The sequence below is a fragment of the Rhodnius prolixus genome, unplaced genomic scaffold (assembly GCF_049639745.1).
Source record: "Rhodnius prolixus isolate KJV_2025 unplaced genomic scaffold, Rpr scaffold_7, whole genome shotgun sequence".
Lineage (NCBI taxonomy): Eukaryota > Metazoa > Arthropoda > Insecta > Hemiptera > Reduviidae > Rhodnius > Rhodnius prolixus.
Window position 1 is genome coordinate 6,445,676 of NW_027411582.1, and position 23,679 is coordinate 6,469,354.

General features: G+C 35.9%; 1 protein-coding gene and 1 pseudogene across 10 annotated transcripts in view; both read left to right on the plus strand.

The window, feature by feature from the left end:
* Positions 1-23,679, plus strand: part of Liprin-gamma (liprin protein kazrin) — a 433,354-nt gene that overhangs the window by 41,599 nt on the left and 368,076 nt on the right. The window lies entirely within an intron of this gene.
* On the plus strand, positions 4,421-4,504 carry LOC141447658 (U4 spliceosomal RNA; annotated as a pseudogene).

Genomic DNA, 23,679 nt, shown 5'->3' on the forward strand with positions numbered 1-23,679 from the left:
AAGCTAGCTTTCTCTTACTGCCAGAAGAGAAAGGAATGGTGATAACCAACTCTTCATACAACGGATACTTGTATGGCGGTGTCCTGGAGTCAGCGATAAATGTTTTTAGCGAATGGTTCTTAGCGATGTGGATGCAGAGTTATCAATGTATTTCAAGAAATAAAAGCAGTCGCTCCAGCTTATTGATTTAACACTGATTAAGTTCGACACTAAGCACATCTCTGATGATGCCACGACATGTTTTACTTCTCCCAGATTCGTGCATTGGACAGATTTAGCAACAATTAGGGGGAAAAAAATACAATTAATACGTGCTTACCGGAAATGAAGAAACTTATAAAGAAGTTAGGGGCTTTTCACGACTCAACTCCAGGGCTATGAAAAATGAAAATCAAATTTATGTTACAGATAATGAAAGGAAAAGAGATCCACCATTTATTTTTTAATTTAAAGCATGACAACATCTGAGGACTTCCGGTTAGTGTTCTCTCGTTACAGCCAACTCTATCCATCTCTATTTAAGGAGTGCATTCACTCTACAATTTAAACAATCCCAATTACCAGAATCAAGGATAAGAGATTCTGCTAATAAACCGGAAGTATTCCGGAAGTAAGGTTCTCTGTATTTAGTAAATAGATTTCACAAATTTTCTTTGAGCACGCTTTAAAAAAAAAAGAAAAAAAAAGAAGTAATAATGAATGAACTGACAAACTTTGGAATACAATATGAATATAACATTACCTCGGCGATAGTAACACCACCACGGCTTCTTATATATATCAGCATTAATAGTAATGAGAATTGATTACTGGCTGCAGCACTGTCATTTGGGTTCTGGCAATATTTTGTGATTAGGGTTTCTCTTTTACACAAGGTCTTTTCTACCACCCACTCCCCATCCTCCTCCTCCTCCTCCTCACCGAACGGACAACCACATCCCCTCCTAGGAACCCCACTTTTCTTCTCTTACTAATCGACCACAGCCAACGCCTACTGTTCGACTCAGTACACCCTGCCAGTTCGACTTCCAGTCACGTGATTAACTTTGTTTTCAAACGTGAGCAATAATAAATGAGCTACTTTTTTAAAAAATAAAGTAAAGCATTTGGTAAATTATTTTTTACAGCCTCAAGATGCTTAAGAGGGAAGCGTAACTCAGCTATCCCCCAAAACTGCCTTGACAAAGCACTTTCTATTGTTGTAATTCGAAGCATAGGTTAAGTAGGTTACTCAAGGATAGGTTATCTATGTTTGGTACTTGGGGAATGATGCTGTTTTGCCTCTGAAGATTCTGCACGGATCTACAGTCGAAGACGGACCATAATGATACAAAATCCCTTAACTTCGAAACTTTCAACTGAAGAGGTTCTTACTTGGAGCCTCTGCATGCATCATCCAAATCCATTCCACTAGCCTTTTTTTTTGGCTCAAAGGAATTACTTGAGTCCCCCATTGATAGTTAGCTCAGATTAAATCAGAACTATACCGTCAGCCCATTGCCTTCTAAATATGGCCTAATATGAATTTTTTTAAAGCGCACAATAGGCTCTAGTAAAGATCTCCAAAGATAGTTCAACTCCTGAGCAGTACTATCGCAGTAGGAAAGGATTCAGTCTTTTCAGTTTGATTACGTACAATTGATGAGAATTGATGGTACTAGACCAGTTTACAGAACGCAGAAAACCTTAGTAGAACCTTAAAACAGGGTCCAGCTACCAGATTGAAGAAAGAAATCTTAAGATTCCCCCGCTTATGGTTTATACATTTGAAACTTAGAAGGGAACATCTATATATATTAAAAATGAATGTGTGTCTGTATGTCTGTACTCGATAGATTCAAAAACTATACATCCAATCGCCGTGAAAATTTGGGAAATTATTTGGTATATCCTCGGGAAGATTTTGAATTTTTTTTAAAAAAATCAGAGTTGGGGTTCTAGGTGCACTCGAATAAATATCCCAAAAATATCAAAATAACTAGTAATATTTGTTGAAAGTGTAACCATGAAAACCAGTTTTTTGCAATTATTAATACGAGAATAAATTATTAATACGAGAATAAATTATTAATACGTGAATAAATAAAAATATTATTATTTCCAGCTGAAGAAAATAATTGGAAATACGTTTTATTTAACCCCACAATTATGCCACCAAAGCGAAGTGCCATTGGCCGATCTACAAATCAAGCAAAAAGGAGAAGAGAAGAACGAGCTTCAGAAACAAGTGAGCAGAGACAAGCTAGGCAAGAAAGAGATCGAGTTCACACTGCTTTTGCTCGATCATTAGAAACGAGTGAACAGAGGCAAGCAAGGCAGCAAAGGAATCGAATTCGCAGGACACAGACAAGACGAACGATACATTCTGATTTGAATTTATGTGGTTTCAATTACAATCCCCTTTTCAATTACAGTCTTCACCCAAGTGTAATTATTGGAAAAATGGATAAAATAAAATGACTGTGTGGTGTTCAAACACAGCAACGTGTGAACGGGTACAGCTAGTTAACTATATTCTCTGGAGATTGGGACGTTTGGTTGAACCCTAAAGATCAATTTCGTACTTCTAGGTAGGTTTTAAAATGTAGGTTATGGTACATAAGTCGTTAGTTGTTCGTTAAAAGACTGGATCTGAAGGCCACAAGTAGTCTTTTCGATAGTCGATGTCGGTTGCGTTCATTTTTATCAGGTAATTTTTTGTTTTGCGTTTATTTTTGCTAGAATCACCGCGTTGGCGCTATAAGTAACAGTGATAACAGAGCAATGAATTACAGAAGTATACGAGTGGAGAAGTTACCCAGTGGTAACACTCCAAAACATTATATGGTTAATCACTCTCTTCTCTTGAGAGGAGATCACGAGGCCACACTGTCTCTTAAGGCGTCTTGTCCGGGTCATCAGGAAGAGTTCTAGAAGAAAGATTTTTGAGCTAGAGGATTTATATGAGATTGCAGGTTGAAGTGGAGTTTTCTGTATCGTGTTTTCAGCGACTTCGGCGATAAAAGGAATGTTAAGGTCAGTGTGTACAGTCCAGGTTGGGAGACATAAAATGGAGCGTTTACAATAGTTCCAAGTATTTGAAGATTGAAAGAGATTGAATCCTTTGGAGATTGGAGCGTTTAATTGAACCCCACAGCTCCTATTCCATACGCCAAGATGGGTTTTAAAATAGAAGTATGAATCAGTCTTTTGTTGTCCAGAGAGAAATATGTGCGTATTTTTGGTTTCCTGTTCTCATTTGGCGGATACAAGAGTTTAGTACTTTCTAGATGGCGATGTAAGCAGATAGTTGGAAGATAAGCTATGTTTAGATACGATGGATATTTCGCCGGTTTCACGTGAAGATAACTATGTCTAGAGTTGGTGGATATAGGTTCACCCTCTTGCCCAGAGTAATGTTCGATTTTTAAAGCAGCAAAAAAGAAAACAGAAAAACATTCCTGCAATTTAGAGCGAAATAAACTTGGAAAAAGTGTCTCATTTTCCAGAAAATACCATCAAAACAAAAAAATAAATAAATAAACATTTGTGTGGCATGGGGCCCCCAAAAGAGAGGTTTGCTTGTCTAGGCACTGCCTTCTAAATCCCAACTTTTATTGTATAAAAGATTTTTCTGTTTTTTTTTTGTTTTATGTGAGTGAAGGTTTCCACAGCCACCAGAATTGTATCTCTTCTCATCTTCCTTTCTTTTTGGGGCTACTCAAAAGAAAGAAAAAAAAATCTTGTTATCCCCAGTGCATGTCTGAAGGAAGAACTTAAAAGAGAGTGTCATCCCACCTTGGTTGCTTTTCCTGGGCTAGTTTCCTTCCTTTTTCCTGTATTTTTTTTTTGTACTTCTTCTCCTCTTGCTTTTCTTTTTCCTCAAAAGGAATGAAGTCAAAGGAAAAGTAACGAGAGACCGAAACATAGAAAGTAAATATAAACTCCTTGTTTAGAGGAGTGAAGAGGAGGAGAAGGAAAAACTGTGGATGTTTGCAGTTTTTTGCCCTCTCTCTCTTTCTCTTTCCTTTATTTTTCATTTTATTTTTTTTATTAATAAAGATTTCCTTTCGTATTTTCTTTTATACTTTCCATTTGTTTTTATGTTTGTGAGCCATGTTTATGATACTTTAAAAGAAAGAAAAACATAGCTTCAATATTAATGAAAGATAAAAAGTTTGAAAACCAAATCCCGGTATGAACCACCCACACGATTTGCTCTGACTGCGAATCACAAGGATTTCTTCAAACTGAGATATTTTACTACATTTATTTTTGTTCCAATTTTAAATCAATTTTTCTTTTTTTAGTCCATATTTATTTTAATTTTCTTTTTGAATTTCGGCTTAACTGAATCAAAATTTGAGGCATACACAGACGTACATAATTAGAATATATTTTAACCAATGAAATTTAAAAATATTAACATTTTATTATTGGAATTTATAACCATGTGGCAATATCGTGACCAATGAAGGCCTCCTGAGGTGCGATTATTGCTAGTTGAAAACTTTTATTAAGGCGCCACGGTAGCCGAGCGGTTACAGGCGAGACCCGCAAAGCTAAGATGTATTGTTGGTTTAGTGGGTTCGATTCCCCTGTCTAAGGCCTTAGATTTTATTTAATGGTTAATATGAGAAATTTATAGTAAAGTATGTTAAGGCGGTTATAGGCTAGACCCGCAATGCTAAGATGTATTGTTGGTTTAGTGGGTTCGATTCCCCTGGTCTAGGCATTGGATTTTATTTAATGGTTAATATGAGAAATTTACAGTAAAGTATATTTGCTAGTCGCCTCCGTCCACGACACCTAATTGGTAGTTGGACGTTAAGCCCTACCTGAAAAAATAGGCGATTACTTTACTTTACGTTACTTTACTTTACTTTTTTACTTTATATTGGAATTTATTGTCAACAGCATAACTTTTAGTAAATAATTGTTGTAATGGAGCAAATTAATTGGAGGTTTGTTGTCAGTAAGTGGATCGATTTTTATCCCCTCTCAGCCCTTAAAACTATTTTAGTCCAAAACTATTATTACCTTTCCTAAAACTATGTCCCTAATTCACGTTTCTGTCCAGGCAATTTAGTAACTTTAAAGATGCCATTAAATAAATTAATCGCCACTTTCTTTCCGGCAGGTCTTAACGTACACCTACTGAATTAGGTGTCGTAGGCGGGAGCGGAAGTCAAAAGCGGAATCGAAAATTCCCCCCAAACAATTGTTGGTATTTAGTTCAATAAATTTACTGAAAATATAGTGATTCGAAAATAAAACTCACTTTCAGATTGGTCCCCACCACCAGCTTCAAATAATCTGGACCATCTTACCTGTAAACAAAAAACAAACAAATTTTAATTAAATTAAATTAATTTTTTACATTATATCTTGATTGAAATAAGCAAAGTTACATCAACATTTATGTCGTAAATTCTAAATTCAAAACACTTAGAAACCAAATTTTACCCCTAAAGAAGGCTGGGTGATTCTTACAAAGAATGAAGGAAGACACAGTCTTCAAGGGCAATCCGAGCAGAAGGAAAAGTGGAACACGACCTGAGGGTATTGGGGTGTGTGTGTGTGTGTGTGTGTGTGGAGATGGAGACAGGTGGCCCAAGGCAAAGGGCCGGTGGTTGCGGAGTCCAAGGCTTTTCCAAGGGACCGTACGGCCTACCTAGAAGAAGGCACTTTTTTTTGGGGGGGGAAGGGTTTTAAATATTGGATATTTCCGCTTTTGTAATGCTAAAAGTAGTAATAATAGGTGGTAACATCCACAAATTACACAGGAAGTCCATACTTCCCCTATTTCGGTACCTATCCTTGGATATCCTCACTTCACTTACAGACAGACATGCGTACAACATACAAACAGATTAATTCGTAAAAACCGTTTTGGTTTGTTTTTTTTGAACTCATCTTTTTTTTTTTTCTAAATATTTTCGGTGAGAACTGAGCGTAGAAAATTTGACGCAATATCAATACTTCCGCTTGCCTAGTAAGATAAAATTAAAGGAAGTAACAATAAGATATTTAACAGCTGATAGATAACATAATTTCATTCATAATTCTTTAAATACAAAAAAAACACTCTAATAATGAAGTTGAATAAATATCTAATACTGACCAAAATATTTATATTAGAAGAAGTTCCGTTTTTAAGGGTTTCCCCTGTTGGCAGACAATTTGGCACGAAACCAAGATATGACGCCATGTTATATTTTAGTGTTTTATAAGAGATGATGTAGCAAGAATTTTATATGCAAAAATATTATCCACTAATAATTCTATAAATAAGTGTGACATTTATTATATATAAAGAAATGGTTTGAATTTATTTTAGTTAATTAACGAATACAAATATTTAAATTTGTAATTTTCTTCTGTGTACCCACCAATTAAATAGAAAATATATCAATAATAAAGTGAATTATTGGAGGAACGGAAATTCATTGTTTTTTCACACCTGATCTTCACTTCCACTGTACTCGTTTTGTAACACTAAGGCGCGTCAACTTCCGAGGTTATTGGCGCCCAGAGGTACTACCAACTTCCGGACAATTCTCTCGTTATCCGCAGCGCTATCCATCACTAGACAGTGGGCTGCAAGAAATTCCAAGATAAAGATGGTGGCTGGCAGCTGGATTAGTATCTGGTAGATTTCCGTGTAACTATATCCCTTCCATGCTATTGTAATATTGCGCCTGAATAGGTACTAATCCCTATGTTAAACAAAGTCCTTTTGAATCTAATATATTTACTCCTTCCCACCTCTCTACAGCGATGAAATGGTATGGAATATATTTTTATCCACGGTAGCCGAGCGGGTTAAGAGGGAAGAGCTGCAAAGCCTAATATGCATTGTGGTACTGGGTTCGATTCCCGGTCTTGGCCTTGGATTTTATTTAATGGTTAAATGAGAAATAGTAAAGTACGTTTGCTAGTCGCTTCTGTCCATGACACCTAATTTGGTACTTGGACGTTAAGCCCCGCCTTAAAAAAAAAAAAATAGGCGATTACTTTACTTTACTTACTATGAATATATTTTTATTAGAATGAATGTATTTTGTGGAATGAGTATATTAAATAACGTGAATACAAAGGCGGGGATAGGCTGAGTAGCTACCGAATTCTGGATTCAAACGTGGAGATCACGGGTTCAAATCCAGTTGCTTGCCCTAAGATTTTTCTCTTCCTAGGAGCTTCTTGTGATGGACAGTGTTGTCTGTAACGAGAGAACACTAGTCCGGCGGCTGGCCAGTGCATTGGAAAAAGCCCCGGGCGCATATGATGACCTCAGATGTTGACGCGCTTTAAATCATAAAATGTATCAAATAAATAGATTAAAAATAGCGTGAATGTATTTATATGTAAATCCTATCATATAAATAGACATTAAATTATAAAAATGTAAAATTTGCAGAAAATGGTGTAGCTAGAGGTGCAAATTTTCTGTAAAGTTTTTCCTGAACTAGTTTCTAGTTTTCTTCTAGTCGACTACACTGATGAAAAGCATATCATATATACGTGTGAATTAATTTCCTTTCATGAAAATTTATCTTACGGAGATTCCTGAGAACTAGGAGCGTCACTCTTTAATTCAAAGAGTGACGCTTTATTTATTATTGAAGTAATTATTATTTAGTACTAATTCCAAGTTGGAAAAATCTCAAAATCTCGAGAACTGTAATAAGTAAATGCTGTTTAAATTTAGATATTCGCCGTACAGATAGATTTCTTTCAATTTTTGATGTAAGATCTAAGGAAGTGTAATAGTTGTGTAGAATATAGTGTAGCCACTGTGATCTAGATTAATGGCGGAAGTGGCACAAAGCCAAATCCATTGAGCCTTAAACGATTTATGTTTGACTGTGGTTGAGTAACTAAATGACGAAGATTGCTCTAATTTTCTTTTCCAAGTTCATGCACCATAAAGGTCCAGGCTAGAATTAGAAATTTTTAGTGGATTGATGTAACCGGAAGTGAATTTTTTTTTTTAAATAAGAAATTTGATTTCATATTTTGTTGCAAAAAAATAAATTTTGTTAAGCGTTCCTTGGTTGTTGCATTTAAAATTGGGAAGAACAGGAAATATTTTTGGTGATTTCCAAGGAAGTGGAGTGGACGAAGGCTATTGCGTGTTTTAGACCCAATCATAAATCTTAGCCAGATCATTACGATTACCCACCAAGAATATTTTATTAATGTAGCAACCACTTGTTACACAAGAATTTCAAGATTCGAGAACATGAACATGGGTTCTGTTACCAGGTACACTACCTATAAAATTGACTTATTGTGCGAACCCTTTGGGAAGGACAAAATGGAGAAAACCCTCTCCTTTTTGTAAGGTCTATTGGTTGGTATTTATTCTTTTTTTGCGTCAATTGATTTTTAGCTATACAGGATGATCCATTTAAAACGCACCAATCGCTAATAACTTTCTAGGAAAGCGGAAATCCGGAAAAACTCCATTAAATAAACTATTTTTGGGGGGGGGGTCAAGTTTTCACGCTTTCCGCAACCCACAACCATTTCATTTTACTACATTTTTTAAAATATTCAATTATTTTTTTAATGATTTAAGGCGCGTCAACAGCTGAGGTTATTGGCGCCCGTAGCTTTTTTCAGTGCACTGCCGGCCTCCGGACAGTGTTCTCTCGTTACAGACAGTGGGTCTGGTTCCATCACCAGACAGTGAGCTGTAAGAAGCTCGTAGGAAAAGAAAATCTAAGGGTCAGCAGCTGGATTTGAATCCAGGATCTCCGCGTGGGAGTCCAGTACGCTAACCAATAATTGTTATTATTTTTGTTCTTTACGTCACAAATAACATTTTTTTGCAGTCACAGGATCTCCCTCTGGGGGAAAATTAATATTTCTGGTGGAAAATTAATGTTGAAAACCGATCACGAACAGATAAATTTTTAACTTTGATCTTAAATATCTCAACAAATAAAAGGGATATCGAAACAAGGTTAACGGCATTTTTTCACAATTTTTTATGTAATTTCAATAATCATTGTCAAAATCAGTGGTCCTTATGAAATCTCGAATCTTTTGGTCGTAACTTTGCCAAAAATGTACAGCATCGGGGGATGGAAAGTTTGAAAACTATACTAGAAAAGACATATAGTTTACTTAATGGGTTTTTCCGGATTTCCGCTTTCCTAATAAGTTATTAGCGGCGATTGGAGCGTTTTAAATGGATCACCCTGTATATTAGACGTTTGGTGCCTTTTTTTTTAAAAAAAAATGTTTGCTCCCGAAACCTGAATTCGGTGAAACCTTGTAGATTCTACACTCTTTTTTGTTCATCCTTCTACCAACATCTTCTCTTGAATCCTTCTCCTTGAAACATCTCCTTCTTTCACGAAAATTGGTCCTAGATGTTTTGAACCTTTTAGCTCTATTTTATTATTATTATTGTACGTTCGATTCTTTGTTTTTTTTTGTTTTTTTTTTTGAGGTTTGTCTTTAACTACTAGCGCTACCACAGGTTCTGGCCCGCAAATTGACGATTTCTTAGCATTAAAATGGAGTAATAAGAGACAGACACTCGTCCAACTTCTTCAGTGGTCACTAAGTTAACCCATCCCCCGCACATCATTTTGAATTCAAATCGTGGACTGGCGGCCAGTTAGTTACTAACGGCAACCACTAAGAGATATGCCAGTAGAATTGATCTGCTAGTGGAAATGATCTTACAAATCCCCCTGCTAGTCCCTAATTAACCACGCCTCCAGTCCAAAAGCTTAAACAGCTTCCTTAGCTGGAAATCCTAGATCTTTAAAGACCAGCTAGTCATAACGCGTACGCCTCATATGAACATCCCCCACTCACCCGCATCGACCCAAACGAAGCTAGCAGCAGGCATCACAGACAAGACATCCAGGCTACAAAAAAAAGAAAAAAAAAAAAGAAATTGTCCCGGCTATATCTTAGGGACCTGAAGTAAAGATTGAAATAAAAGTGCATACGTCACTGTTATCTCTGTAATCACAGACACACATCTAACTCCAAATTATCTCCCGCCAGCTTATCTACTTCCTCTGTAAGTTCAAAAACAACCAAAAAAAGAACAATCTCACCTAACAGCTTTCCACCCAAAGACAAAAAGAAGAATGCTCCGCCTGCAGCAACTAAGAAAACAAGCCTAGCAAGCAAACCTACTCCTGATCTGTTCCCTGAGCTGAATTCAGAGCCTAGCAGTGCAACTCCAAATTCCTTGACAGACACAATAGTAGCTCCAGGTATACACACCTACAACCCCTAGCTACCCCAGAAGAAATGCCTGCATCTGTACCTACTCAGTCTCAGCAAATACCAAAACCACCGCCAATATATTTAAAAAACGTACGCTGATCTCTGTAAAGCACTGACACAATTAATTGGTCCAAACTGTTTTACATGCAAAGCCCAAGCAACTGATTTAATTGTACATGCGAATACAGTTGACGGTTACAGGCAAATAATCCGCTACCTCAAGGAGAAAAAAGCAGAATTTCATACCTACCAACTTGAACAGGAGAAAGCATATCGGGTAGTAATAAGGTACCTGTAATCGATATTAAAAGGGTAAAAAAAAAATGCTTACAATTTAAACTTTTATCTTCCTAATCATGGTAAGATAGATTTGAAGCAACGTTGCCAGATTTCTAACAGTTCCTTTGGTAAGAAGAGTAGAGAGTAGAGTGATCCGTTGTTGTGTAGAACACACATTACCACAAATAAATGATTCAAAGAAGAAAAGAGGACCTAATCTCCTATTATCAGCCAAAAAGAAAGGAATCTGCGGCGTGGTGGAAATGGATGTAGGCAATAAGAGATCTAACCCTAGGGAGAGTGTTCTCCCTTAATACCTAATCAAGTGTATCTTAGCCCCTGCGAAGGTAATTGGAAATGATGAAGATTACATAAAAAGAAGGAAAAAAAAAAAAACTTATATCATTATTTATTTATATTGTTTCCTGTTTTGAGATTAATCATTTCCGCTTTCTACTTACGAAGAAAACAGTAAGAGAAATTAAACAAATAAAAAATCTGGTGCGACTCACACGACTCCCAAAGCTATTTACGTAATGAAAGAAGAAAGAAAGCAAATAAAGTGAGAGAAGAAGTAAGCATTAAGGGGAGATCATAAAATTAAATAGTAATTTTTATTACCCCTATTTTAATGGTGTGATTCCATTTTATTACACTTTCATTGTAGTTCTGCCTCATAAAATTGTTTAACCATTTGAAACTAATTATTAATCCTCATTAAAGTGTTAGTAATTTCATTACTTAAAGTAGTAATTCGAGAAAGATTTTTTGGTTTCGTTTTGTTTACCTTCTTCATACTGTAATTATTAAATATTCTAATTGATAAATTATTTCCTCCTAATCTTAGAAACAGGAAGTCTGTACCAAATAGTCGATCGGGAGGACCTCAAATCTTTGTATTTCCGATTAAAAATAATAAAAAATCTTCCGGAATACAGTAATTCCTCGTAAAAAAATCTGGCGGGAACACACATATGACTTTTTTACCGCAATTAATCCCCCCCCCAACCACAAATTTTTCTTAAATCAAGACGAGTTTTAATTTATAGTTTTATCTATTTTCAGACTTAAAACCAATCAGTGCGCTCTTCTTACAAGACTAAACAGAATTTAAAAAACAATCAAAAAAATTGTCTTGAATTTACGACTCCGTCCATTTTCAACATAGTTTTGGCACTAGCTACTTGGGCAAAAGATAAACATTTCAGTGTGTGTATGGATATAAATAGAGAGAGACGTCAATTTGTCTGTCGAAATCGGTCCTGTCTGTATTTATGTAACACGTGCGAGAAGGGGCAAAATAGTTTTTTTTTTTTTTTTGATACCAGATTTAAATTCCAATTTTTGATACTTGATACTCTGGCAGTATATTCAATTGCAAGAACTGCAACAAGTAAATTTTGGTACATGATAAGACAATGACAGGAATGTTGGAGGGAAGAAAGCAATCCGTTATCGTGAACAATTGCTCTCACTTTCTAGAGTAGATCGCGAGGACATCTTCTCTTCAATCGCTTTGGAGGATTACCTGGTAAAGCGGAAGTGGACAGGTGTTCGATTAGAGGAGTTAGGACAATCTGTTGTCGAGGAATGAAATTTTTAAGAAAAATAGATTTCACCAGATTTTTGAGGAACACGTGATTTTTTTTTGGCTGTAATGATTGGATGCGTTACAGTCGATCCCCAAACTTCGATGCCTTATGATCAAATAGGTCGCAGTAACTGTCGGTATAAAAGAATCTTTTCATTACTTAGGTTGTGCCTTTTTGTGACTCTGTCAAGTAGTCTTGCAAGAAGTTTTGTAGCGTTGGTTAGTTTCTTGTCTTTTCAGTCTAATATGGGGGATTCCATGTCAACCGTTTGTCTAGGTGCAGTCCAAGGTAGCGTACTTGGTCTATAATTGGTAGATGTCACTGATTCAGATTGTATTAGATTAGATTAAATTCAGCTAGGGCGGCCTCAAGGCCTACGCCACTGCGACCCCCCATTCTAAAGCTCGCCCTCCAGACCTGTACTATTAATCAGACTCTTAATTCTGGGTAAAGCTCACAGGCCTTGCTTTTTCCTCCCTGAGAAGTAGTAACCTTAGCCAGACGAGCCCTTCACACTGACACAACACGTGCAGTGCCGTTTCCTCCTCCTCCACCTGACAGAACCTACAGAGGCTATCATCTGTCAGGCCCATACGATGCATATGTTTTCTAAGCCTGCAGTGGCCAAGTTAATAGGCCTACATTTTATCCTTATAGCCCCACGCGGCCTTGACGGATTAATTCTGCAGTCAGCCTCGGCGAACAGCCTCTAATAAACTCCTTCGCCTGTCTCTGCCACCACTCTTGAGACCTACTCTGCACTCACAGGTTAATGGCCGCAGACTTAACACATTTTGAAACCCCCCAAAAACAGGGCACCGGGCCAACGAAGCGTCCCGCAGAGCCTTTTCCCGGGCCAATAAATCTGCCATTTCGTTTCCCTTATGTCCTGAATGACCAGGTACCCAAACCAGAAAGACCTTATTTTGGTCACTAATTTCCTTCTATTATATTAAAAAAGCGGTTCCACTAAAAAAAGGGGAAGTAACGCAGGCAATCCAAAATGCCCATTGTTCTCTGCCTCATCTAATAAGAGACTACCGGGGCTTCGAGACCAACAAATACTTCTAATTCCGGATAGCAGTACAATAAACTAATAAAGTAGTTACAGGACACTAGAGAGCATGGCGACTCAATCGCCCAGTGCACTGAATAATCCTAGAGAGTTCGTTAAGATTACCAGATGCCACAATCTCCGGTAGGGAAACATTTAACCTCCCGAATACGAGAAATGAAACCCTTTATAAAATAAATAATAAATAATTTAACTGATTATTGAAAACAAAAAATAAATCTAACATGAACACGCACCGGAAGATCTCTTATCCCAGTTTACGTCATTAAATTTTCATGAACTTAGCACTTCCGTGACGATATAGCTTCCCTCTTTACCGTACTAAAAAAAATTGTTACCTTTAAAAAAAATTCCAAAACGAAATGAAAAATTATATCAACAAACTGTATTTCCATGTTCAACTGAAGATTTTCAAGCAGTATATTACTGTAAACGTCTATAAAAACGTCGACTACAGAAATCGCAACTACAAAAAATTATATTTTGTGTCTTTTTTTTAATACTATATATACGAGGGTCGTTTGAAAAGTCCGTGCAAAAATAAAAACTACTTAATTTTTTGGGGTAAACCTTTTTTATTTTTCAACATGGTCTCTTTTTAGGCTTATACACTTCGTCCAACGCTGCTCTAGTTTGTTGATCCCTTCCGAATAATAGGATTTGTCCAAGTCTGAAAAATAGCCATTCGTTTCTGCAATCACCTCCTCGTTTGAATAAAATCTTTTTCCCGCCAGCCATTTCTTCATATTGGGGAACAAATAGTAGTCCGAGGGAGCCAAGTCTGGAGAATAGGGGGGATGTGAAACGAGTTGGAACCCTATTTCCATTAATTTTGCGACCACAACTGCTGAGGTGTGAGCTGGTGCGTTGTCGTGATGGAAAAGGACTTTTTTGTGGGCCAATCGTGGGCGTTTTTCTTGCAGCTCGGTTTTCAAACGGTCCAATAACGATGAATAATATGCACCTGTAATAGTTTTACCCTTTTCCAGATAGTCGATGAGGATTATTCCTTGCGAATCCCAAAAGACAGTCGCCATAATCTTTCCGGCCGAAGGAACGGTCTTCGCCTTTTTTGGCGCAGATTCCCCCTTGGTAACCCATTGTTTAGATTGTTCTTTGGTCTTAGGAGTGTAGTGATGTATCCATGTTTCATCCTCGGTGACGAAACGACGCTTAAAGTCCTGCGGATTCTTCTGGAACAGCTGCAAACCGTCCTTGCACACACTTCACACGATTTCGTTTTTGGTCAAGCGTGAGCAATCGCGGCACCCATCTTGCGGATAGCTTTGTCATGTCGAAATGTTGATGCAAAATATTATGTACCCGTTCATTCGAGATGCACACAGCACCTAGCAATCTCACGCACCTTCACTCTTCTGTCATCCATCACCATATCATGGATTTTATCAATGATTTCTGGAGTTAGTAACCTCAACAGGGCGTCCAGAACGTTCAGCGTCACTTGTGCCCATATGGCCGCTCCGAAAATTTTAAAAACCACTTATAAACTGTTCTAATCGAAGGTGCAGAGTCACCATAATGTTTATCAAGCTTCTCTTTAGTCTCCTGAGGCGTTTTGCCTTTCATAAAGTAGTGTTTAATCAACACACGAAATTCTTTTTCGTCCATTTTTTGAAAAATCACTCGACTTCCTCGATTCAAACGGATGCCAAACACAAAGAAATAGTCCGATCTGGCTGAAACTTGGTGTGTGTTCTTCCAAGAGATGCTACTAACTAAACATAACCTCGATACGCGCCAGTGGTACTATCTCTCTGACTTTGCACGGACTTTTCAAACGACCCTCGTACAATATATATAATTATAGATTACGTACAATTCTACAGTAAAAGCGTGCCACTTTGTATAAATGTAAACGAACCAAAATTAGTGATGACGTGGGACAGAAGGCGTAAGGACATTTCATCTGTTTTGTTACATGTCACAACGTGAAGTTTATTAACATCACGTGAAGGTTACCATCGAGCAAGGTTAACAAACTCTCTTATTTTTTTATAAATCGCGTGCATTATTAATCGATTAGTAGCATCTGTTTTTTTATTTTATTTCCGTTTAAATTATTTTGCAGCGAAACAAGTAGGCATATTTAAATTATTTAAATTTAAATTAATATTTCACCCTTTTTATGTTATTGTGGGTTTTTTGAATTATATCATTACTTGCATTTTGTTCTTTTATCTTTTATTCTATCTTAATTTTGATAAGAAAAAATTACGCGATTTTGTAAAATTTTAGAAAATTATTTTTCAGCAGTTGTGCACGTTTTTTTTTTTTGAGGCACCTGAGTTCAAAAAAAGATGCTTTTTAGAAAATGCTATGTAGCTTAAATACGACAAACCGCAGGAAGTTCAAAGTGGCAATAACCGGAAGTGAATTATTGGTGAAAATCTCTCACCTGGAAAGGATCGAGTGGATTTTCCTGTTATTTAAAGATTATTATTTTTTTTTTTTTAAATTTAGGATACCTGTTGCTCATAAGTAGTAGTTGTACTTGTACTTATTTTAAGCATTGATTAAAACTCGAAACTCGATTAAAAGAGAAGGGTGAATAGATTCACCTCGTAATACTAGCGAAATTCCTAACACTTATTTAATATTGAGGAAGTTTTAAATGTGTTTTTTTAAAATTCCAAGTTCGAACTACTCAACCGGATGTGGCTCATTTTAGTAAAGGTTCCCCCCCCCTCATTTTTGAGATTTTATCGAAAACTGTTTCTAAGATTTTCTCTCTGAACTTCGAGAATAATCGGACTTGTACATAGCTCTATTAATTTATCGCAATCATGAATTTGAAAATTAAAATTTTCTTGTAAACTATAGTTGCAACTACGATAAAAATGTTAAGTAAAGAAAAAATGCGATATTCATACTGCATACGACCTACTTAGGACATTTATTTATACTGTTGCTTTAAAATCATAGTTTCTTGGGCTGTATTGCCTTCTTAGCCTCTCCATTTCCCCCATTTATACCCACTCTGTCTCTCTCTCACTCTATCTCACTCGCTCTTGCTGAAACGCATCTTCAACCGTTTAGATAAGACTGAAACATCGCTAACACTAGCACTAACACAGAAAACTAGGACACTCTTGCCACCAGCCCAGTTATACTGACTTATCTTTCCGACCAAGTTCCGGTTCCCTAGACGTTCATTTCCTTTTCAACTTCCTCACGGAGTATAGTCGGTTTATAGATAAATTTCGTACAATATACAGATACAAACTGTGGTTAATGTTTACTTTATTCAACTATTTATTGATTTTTTTTTTTTTTTTTTTTTTACGTTCTCTTGCTTGTTGAAGTGTTGCGTTCGTAAATTTTTGAAATCGGAGTTTTTTTTTTTTAAAAAAAATATATTATTAATAGTTAAATTGATGCTAAAATTTGCATTGTACCGGAAATTCTTAAATCTTAACTTTTCTTTTGTTTATTTGCAGCACAATCTGCGCGGTGGCGCTATAAGTAACAACACTGAACAGTAGATACTCGTTTAAACGAGTGGAGAAGTAAAGTAATGCAGTTTTGCCTATTTTTCCAGGTGATAATTTATGTCCTATCAAATTAAGGAGGCGACTGACAAACATACTTTACTATAACATTCTCATATTAACCATTAAATAAAATCCAACTCCTCGACCAAGGGAATCAAACCCACTAAACCAACAATACATCTTAGCATTGCGGGTTTAGTCTATAAACGCCTGACATACTTTACTATAAATTTCTCATATTAACACATTAAATAAAATCCAAGACTTAGACCAGGGGAATCGAACCCACTAAACCAACAATACATCTTAGCATTACGGGTCTAGCCTATAACCGCCTGACATACTTTACTGTAAATTCCTCATATTAACCATTAAATAAAATCCAAGACATAGAGATAGGGAATCGAACCCACTAAACCAACAATACATCTTAGCTTCGCGGGTCTAGCCTATAACCGCCTAACATACTTTACTATAAATTTCTCATATTAACCATTAAATAAAATTCAACGCCTAGACCAGGGGAATCGAACCCACTAAACCAACAATACATCTTAGCTTTGCGGGTCTAGCCTAACATATAACTGCTCGGCTTCTGAGATACTAAAATAGGATTGGTAAAGTTCCTTAAAACTTCAAAACATTCACTAAAGAAGAGATCATGAGAGATCACTGTCTTTTAAGATTGTTAAAAAGAGTTTTAGAAGAAAGATTTTGAGCTAGAGGATTTGGTATGATTACAGGTTAAAGTGGAGCTTTTTGTATCATTTTTTACCGTTATGGATGGTAAAAGAAATGTAAGATCAGTATGTGTAGTCCAACTGTAGACGTAAAAAGGAGCGTTTACTACGGTTCGAAGTATTTTAGATTGAAGAGATTGAATCCTTTGGAGATTGGAGCGTTTGGTTGAACCCCACAGCCCTACCGCATAAGCCCAGATGGGTTTTAAAGTAGAAGTATAAATTAGTCTTTTGCAGTCAAGAGAAAGTTCAGATCTACCGTTTAAGAGTTTTTTTTTTTTTGCGAAGTCGAAATCGTCTCTCTAGTTCTGTATGAAATTAAAACGTTTACATGAACATGAACTGCGCCTGAAATAAAAGTTTGTGTTTGTAACTGTTAAGCTGGGATGCCCACATCGCTGAAGACGTGGCTAGGTCTCCATTTCCATCCCATTGGAATTGCAAATTATCCCAAATATACTAAAATGCATAAGCCCATGTGCATTTCCTTGGTATAAAGTGGCAATTTTGTATCGCAAACTTTTTGGAGGAACTGTCTGGTCTAGTTGGATGGTGTACACAGGAAATGATGACGGTTTCAGCTGTGCTGAATATTACGTCATAGAAATGTTTTCCACTCATCTCACATCTCAAAGAAATGTCTAAGAGTTATCAAGAGTCACAATATCCATACCAATCTTAACTTTACAAGTGCTTTAAGCAAGAATTTTCTTGCTACAATATACAATTTTTTTTTTTTTTCTGCAAAAGTTTTCCTTTTGATTGAACACATTCAACTTGGGGGATTATCATTTTGGAAAATATCATTTCCAATGAATTTAACCTTTTATAGGCGATAGTAAATAGGGCATTTATACTGTTTGGCAAACAGAGGCCGGTTCACTCAAGGCAATAAAGTTGAAGTGTCTTTATCGATTTGCCAGCTTGAAGTGTCGCTTTTAGCTGAAATTGTTCTCTACGTTTTTTGTTTTATTTTACTTTCTCCATCGTTAAGTTCAGCTTTTCAAGTTCTAACTTTTTTATTTCGAATTATCACCGTTTTGAAATTCCCTGAGTTCTAAAAAACAGTTTGTTTTTTTTGTGGCTCCCTTATGTAAACAAAATATCCCGAAAAAACGGAAAACCACAGAAAGCTTTAACCCTTAAAATATCGATTAGTTCCTCCTAGAGTTTTCCAATTTAACGTACCGATCAAAATCCCTAATTAGGATTAATTCTGATTTATTACTAACCTAAAATCAGAAATGAACGATTTTCTTTATAATCTTTATGTTAACATTGCGCTCATGGTGATCTCAAGTATTTATTTGTCAAAATTTTTCCAGCAAATTCGATGGAAGGTAATTCTGAGGGGAATTTCAAAGTAGGTTTTCTCCTAGAGCAGCGGTTCCCAATCTTTTTTCGTTAGTGTACCCCTTTACCTGATTGTTTCCTTAGTGTGTACCCCTAACATATATATATTGTTACGTATGATTTTACGTATTGTAACTTTAAATTAACAGCAAAACAATCTGAATATAATGTGTCTTGTAAAGAACATATACACTGCCGGTCAAAAGTTTAGGACTACCTCAATTTTTTGAGAATATTCGATATATTTTGGAATAAATAACACAAACTAACATTGTTTTTCTACAATGAAGCTTTAATATATGTTAACAGAAGTACACAGTTCAATATACGAGGGGCACTATTTATATTTTGAGCCTAATAATAAAAAAACAGTAATTTGTCATTGAAAATGACTTTATTGTATTTCAAAATATTCTCCTTTATGATCTACACACTTCTGCATGTTGGTGCCAAATCAGGACTGAACGGCGGATGACCCATTAATTCGATTTTTTGAGTGCTCAAATAGTCGGTTGTTAGACGAGATGTGTGACAGCTGGCTTTGTCTTGATGAAGAATGATCCGACGGCGCTTGTTTGTTTTCCTTATTTCATCGAAGACTTCCGGCAAACAAATGGTTGTGTACCATTCAGAATTGACCGTTCTACGTTCCTCTAAAGCAGTGGTTCTCAACCTTTCTAATGCCGTGACCCCGCGATACAGTTCCTCATGTTGCGGTGACCCCAAACCAAAAAATAATTTTGGTGGCTACTTCATAACTGTAATTTTGCTACAGTTATGATTCGGAATGTAAATACCTGATATGTTATGCATTATGTATTCTCATTGCTACAAATCAAACATAATTCAAACGTAGTGATTAATCACAAAAACAATATTTAAATTATATATTGAGAAATATTGATTACTAATTCCAATAAAATAACATTAACGGCCAAAACGGCGTGCGTTCCAGCTGAATAGCGCTGCTGCAGACGGTAGCGCGACTTCTCAGCGGCTAAAGCCATCGGAAATATGTATTTTCTGATGGCTTTAGGCGACCCCTGTGTTTTGGTCGTTCGACGCGACAGGTTGAGAACCGCTGCTCTAAAGGCACTGTTGCCACATGACCAGTTTTTCCGAAAAAACAGGCGACCGTTTGTTTCGAAGTGCTTCGAGCGCGAACAACTTTTGTTGGATTTGGCTCATCTTGAAACACCCATACAGTCGACTGCTGTTTAGTTTCCGGCTCATACGCATACATCCATGATTCATCATCACCTGTTACAATCTTATACACGTCTTTTGAAGCACCCCCATTGTACGTATGCCTACCGTAAGTGTAATTAGGGTTTCGAGTGATTAAAACTTATTAATTAATATAAATAACAGGTGGTCTTAAACTTTTGAGCGGCAGTGTACATATGATATATTCCTATTAAAAACAACCATTTATGAATAGGTAAACATTTCAAACCAATAACTATTGCAGGGGTCGTAAATTGAAACAGCAAAGCGTTAATAAAGGAGAAGTAAATTATATGCGGGCCATGTCTAATATTAGTCCAAACTAAAGCAACATTTTTTCGAATTTTCACATTTTCAAGAAATCATTTTATAATTTTTGATATACAAATATATTTACTTTAAAAAAAAATACTGCAGTATCGAATGAGTACTTAATTCTTGTCAATTTATATGTTATTCAGTTTTATTATAATAATTTTGTAATTAAGTTATAGGAATCATTTATTATATAATTTTTTTCTCATTAATAATATATCGGTATAATTTTTATATCTTCCGCCATAATAACTTCTTTTTTGCGTACCCCTAAACAATCTTTCGCGTACCCCAGGTTGGGAACCGCTGTCCTAAAGTATTATTACAGTGAAATGAGCGCTACTGTTTCTTGTACACAATAAATGTTTATTTTATTCCAATACTTCTTTTTACAATTTTTAACCATCAAATTGATTCTTTGAAACTTAAATTGTATCACAAATTTCAATGTTATTATAGTTACATATAATTCATTTTGATTAAAATTTGCCGTATTTAATATAATTAAATTTATTTTTATGTTCCAGGTACGTTAACCACTTATATCATTAAAACAAGGCGTTTCACATGTTTTGGAAGGTAATTTTTTATTTATTATAATTATTTTGCAAAAATTTGGAGATTTTTTTTCTGGTAAATTTAAAATTTTACTCTAATATGTTCTAGAATTGATCTACGACAACCATTTTAGAATGCGATAATAAAGATTATTATTTTTTTTAGAAAAGTAGAACAAGCATTGTATTTCTCTTTTTTTATCTATCTTTCTTTTTTTACCGGCACTTCTCGGACCGGAAATTGAGTGTCCGCTAGTCCTAAGGAAGAAGAGTGAAAAGTAATTTCCGGAAAAATGCCTAGAAATCATCTGTATTTCCCCTCCCCCCCTGACCGCATTCTTTAATTTCTTTTTCCCAAAAAATTTTTTTGATAATCTAAATCTAAATATTTACGATCTATGAAGTTTTTAACTAAGTCAATAAGTTGCCCACATTTCTGTATTTTTGCATAATCTCATTTAAGGATATTGATAATTACGATAAATTTAATTCTGTAACAAGATTAGATTAGAGCAAGGGATAAAAATCTGTTTATCCAGGATCTGTAGCTCAAAGAGAGCTGATTGCCGCGCCCCTTTGTGGCTCTAAAAGAGGATCCAAGGTCCCAAGCTTTTCCCAGTAGCTCACTTTGTTTTGTTTTTTACATTTCATCTTTGCCGGTCTTATTAGAGCTAGAGGGCTCATCTCACAACAGCGATTCTGTTGCGTACCTCTTCTCCTGGGTACAGTAAGCTCAGAGGCTTTTTTTTGAAGATTCAGAGGAGTTATTTTCTATCGAGGGCGTAACCTGATTGCAAAGCATAAGGCCAGATCAATCAACATTGACTTTCTAGATCAAGAGACTGGATGGGCAACTATCTACACTATTCTTAGATGTATATGAGATGACCGGATAAGGGACTCAGGGTCTAAAGGGATATTTTGTACCTCTTCAGACAGACCCTAAAGTTTTTTTTTTTTTTGTTTTTTTTTTGGGAGCATTGGCTTCCGCCACACAGCCAGCATCGTCTAGGTGCTTATCACTAGAATATCACTCACTCTTCATTCTTACTTATAAATACATTCGCTTCACACATTCATCATTCTACTATATAGAAATAGAAATAGAAAAGAAATGTATTATTCTGGGACAATATTCCCCTAAGAATAAATACAGGAACAAATAGAGGCCTTAATAGTTTGGCCTGTGATTATACAGAAATTAAATAAATACATAAGTATTTACAAAAGTGAAAATATAATAAGTGAAAATGAAAGTAAAAATAAAATAATAAAACAGCAGAAATTAAGGAAATAAATTAAAACAATTAGAATTTCGGAGGAAGCTGGATAGAAAGGAGATAACTGAATAGACGGGATTTAAAGATGGATAGGGTAGGAGCATGGCGGACAGATGAAGGCAAGGAGTTCCAGAGAGAGGTAGCACGTATTAGGAAGGACTTGTCAAAGGATGAGGTACGGTGAGAGGGAATATAGAGATCGGATGAGCGAGATCTAGTGTTACGGGAATGGATGGAGGATTTAAACTTAAGGAGTTGAAAAATATAGGAAGGCCTTTGAGACTGCTATTTACATAAACTACTGCTAATGGATGGATCAGCACTCTGTGCTCCTGCCATCCTTATAGCTTAACCAAAATTAAAATCACGTAATCCTTCTCTAAGCATTTTCTTCCATTCATTCTAATTCGGCTATAGCTTTTAAATACATTCATATTTCATTGCTAGCTCTGCTATCGACTTAAGCACATAAATGTTGGTGGAGAATATAATGTCTTCGTAGCCTAAAGTTGTTAAATAATTTTATCTCCACCTGAGGCTGAAATGTTCTGGTTAAACAGGCCAAATAGGGTGTTTCAGGATATGGGAAAGTACATATAGGTTGGCCTAAATGAAAGCATCCTTCTTCCATTTAATGGTTATCCAGGATAGTTGCTTCCCCAAAAATGGGCAGCATCACCCATTATTCCAGATGAGCTTGGCGGGAATCTCGGCTGACCAAGGAACCGTGCCGAATTATCAAGTTCAAATCTCGAAACTAGTTTTTTTTTTCGTTTTCCCATAAGTCATGAAAAATTTTGGATGCTGAGAAAATGCAAACATTTATTGTTATCCCCACTCCTTTCTCTTCGATAAAGAGAGAGAGAGAGTAAATAAAAATGCAACAACATGAATGCAACATCTCAATATTATAATCATTTTAGAAATTAAACACGTCACCAAAAAAAAAAAAATTATTATTTGCTGAGGAATTTATTAATTGAATTTAGATTACGTCATTTTGAGAAACTGTAAACAACAGTTTAATCAACATGTGCAAACACACACTACATTGTTGACTGTTTGCAATATTTAAGTGACTGCATTTTGTAACCTGATTGTGCAAACAAAAATATGGAGAAGTAATTTAATTAATTTTTGCATTATAAATTGTCATTTGCAGTAATTTTCTTCTTTTTTTTTTAATTTAAAAACATGAGAAAATTGTTTAATTTTTGTTCACTTCCGTTTACTAAATAAGGAAAGTGTTGCGATTGGGCTAAATTAAATTCGCACCGGAAACACCCGTTTAGAAGTGTCATAAGTCTCGGAAAAGTATTTTTTAGAAAGTGGTCGATGTTTGCATGTTCGTATGGCCTGAATTATTATGACCTAATCTGAAGAGTGGCAATTACAAGACATGGACATAAGATGGCACCCAAATTAATTCTTGCGCCTAGTAGAAGCGATTCATAAAGAATGTCAAGCCTAAAGATTCCCTTGAGATTAACAAATGGAGTAGAAAAGTTCT